The sequence below is a fragment of the Cyprinodon variegatus genome, unplaced genomic scaffold (assembly GCF_000732505.1).
Source record: "Cyprinodon variegatus isolate N-32 unplaced genomic scaffold, C_variegatus-1.0 Scaffold663, whole genome shotgun sequence".
NCBI classification, from domain to species: Eukaryota; Metazoa; Chordata; class Actinopteri; order Cyprinodontiformes; family Cyprinodontidae; genus Cyprinodon; species Cyprinodon variegatus.
Window position 1 is genome coordinate 398375 of NW_015151116.1, and position 3121 is coordinate 401495.

Sequence of the window (3121 nt, forward strand, 5' to 3'; positions counted from 1 at the left end):
GAAAAGAAGCTCACAGGAAGGGATCCAAACAGAAACAGAAGCTACAGAATGGGATCCACACCCCCCTCTGGAGGGCAAACCTTGGATCCCAACACAAAGGTACTCTATGTATTTCAGAATGTTGCTCTTCCGCCTCCTCCTGAATTCTTTTCACAAATTAACAAAAAGATTTTAAGTTTCTTATGGAACAACAATAAGTCCAGACTCTGTTTGTCTCTACTATATCTCCCTTTTGACCGAAGAGGCCTGAAGTGCCCGAATTTTCACTTGTATTACTATGCTGTGCAGTTGAGGTCTATGATGTTCTATTACAGTAATCATTCTCCACATATCTGTATTTAAATTCAATATCAAAGCTTCTTAAATATATTAAAAATCCATTTCTTAAAAACATGATAAGCGTATGGAGAGATGTAAAAAAAAATTTAAATGAAACAAATTGTCTGTCTTTGTTCTGCCCGGTGTGGGGCAACCAGTTTTTCTTACCTGGAAGAACTGATCCAACATTCACAGTCTGGAAAGACAAAGGACTTCAAATGATTCAGAATCTTTATGAACCAGACTCAGATATACTAATGAACTTTCAAGATCTACAGCATAAATTTAACCTGGATAAGAAACATTTCTTTAAATATCTTCAACCTCATAAGAACAAATCAAAATAATAAGTTGATACAGCCTGCCACCTCAACTTTAGAAAGAAAGTTAACAAAGCACAGTTTAAAGAAAGGTATCATAACAGAGTTTTATAACTCAGTGATGTTACAAATTTCAGAATGATCTCATGATAGACTTAAGGCTTGGAAAGAAGACTTATTGATAGAGTTAACAGAGGAAGATTGGCAGACAGCATGTAAATTGGCCCACACCAGCTCTATTAATACAGCTCTTAAAATGATTCAACATAAATGGCTAATGCGAATTTACATAACACCAGGAGACCTCAATAGGTATAACGGGGAGATACCTGATGTATGTCCAAAATGCACAGAGGACAGAGCGATTCTGGTTCACTGTATGTGGCATTGTAGAGAAATTATACAGTTTTGAAAATAAGTAAAAGGTGCTATAGAAAACATAATTTCTAAACAAATAATTTTTGAGCCAAGGTTGTTTGTGTTTGGATTATTCCCTGAAAAACATATTTACACAAAAATTTAAGAGTGTTTATAAACTTAAGTTTGCTTAATGCGAAGAGATGTATATCTATATTTTGGAAAAAGACTCACAGACCGAGCATAAACCAATGGCTGCAGCAGATGTTATCTGTCCTCCCTGTGGAAAAAATCATGTATATATCAAAGGACAAACAGGACCTGTTTGAATCTATTTGAAAATCCTTCATTAATTATGTTAAGACTTTGAATATTTAAAAAAAAAGGTGCAAGTGATTGAAGAACAAGTGAACTGCAGTTCCCAAAGACAATTTATTTGAGGACAAATACTGTCAAATTTAATTCTCAGTATAAGAGGCTAAGCATTAAATGTGATCAGTCGCATTGGAATAAATGTTGTGTAAGGCAATTTGTTGTCTGTATTTTATTTTGACTTGAACAGTAATGTAACTATTGCCGTGATTATATTCTGTATATTGTTCAAAATGTTTGTTTAAATAGCTAAAATTAGAATAAATATATTTTTATTGAAAAAAATAGTATAAGATACCAAAAGCTAATGCGACAATAACCATCATAAATTGTAGCAACTACGATGTGACCAACATAAAATAAAAACAACAAAACAGAACTAAAATAGAAGGACAATATTACATTCAATGAAAACATTCCAACAGAGAGGATAATTTACTGCATGTTTAGATTTAACCAGTTTCACAGACTTAAAATTAAAATAATTTTTCCAATGACCAAAGGTGGGCTTTGTTTAAAGAAACCTAAATCTGTGAATGAAAAATGTTCCCATCAATATAAGAAAGTTTCCTAAATATTCCAGAGAACAGTTTTCACTTTTTAAACCAAATAATATAATAGTGCCAGATATTTGAGACAGAACAATGTTCTTTAGGTCTAACCAGCTTTGGAAATCTGTTCAGAATTATTTAAAATTTGGTTAAAAAAAGGGATAGATGTTTCAAACTTTCAATGTTTCTCATACCAAATACACAAAGTTCTATATCCAATTATAATTTTTATGGCAAAAATTCTTTAGTTGGATATATTTCATTCATTATTTTGAATTGCATCTCTTTCCCTTTTAGAGGCAGATGGTTAGTTATATAGTTAGTTCTTCTCTAGAAATCTGATCTGTTATCCAGATATTCAGATGTTCTGATCACAAAATCTGTTGTCATGTCTCATGGTTATTTATTACATGTACATTATGAAGTGTTATTTAAAGAGTTTGTCCCAAGCAATTTCTTTTCAGGAAAAAGAACCGGAGAGAGAGAAAGCTTCCAGGTGTAGAAACAGAGCTTTCCATTAACATTCTATTTTAAAATAGTGCTGAAATGACCGTTTATCTTCAGCACTGAATCTAAAATTTATTTTGATTCTCTGGCATCTTTCCTTTGCACAGATCTTCCTTCATCTAAACTGCTTTCTTCTAATTCCCATTTATTTCCTTGATTCTCAACCCCCCCCCTTTACCTCCTCTATCTTTCTCTTTCCCATTAGAAACTGTTGTCCAGCCTTCCTCATCCTCATCTACTAGACTTGCCATTTTGTTACATCCACCAACCTATAAGGCCAAAAACATTACCAGCAAACCAAAGAGTTTTTCTGCGCCTGCCCACTCGAGCGGAATGTAAACAATACGTGCACTACTATAACGGAGTACTAGGGCCTGGCTAGAGAATTTTTTTTCAAGAATTAAATTGTAATATTATGAGAATAAAGTTCTTGTGTCCAACTTATTTTCGAACGAGGAAGTAAATATAGGTTCAACTTCCGTTTCTGTGCGGCACCTCAATTTCTGCACTTTCCCATGCAAACTGCCACAAACGTAACTGATTTAGTAAACAATGTCATGGCAACATTTCCCTAATTTGCTGAGCATTTAGAGAGGTCTGTTGGGATCTGGAGCTGTACCACCTTTCTCCAGCAGAGTGCGCCGTGGCCTCCAACACACCTGTGGCCCATCTCATCATCAGAGGATCCACCACTAT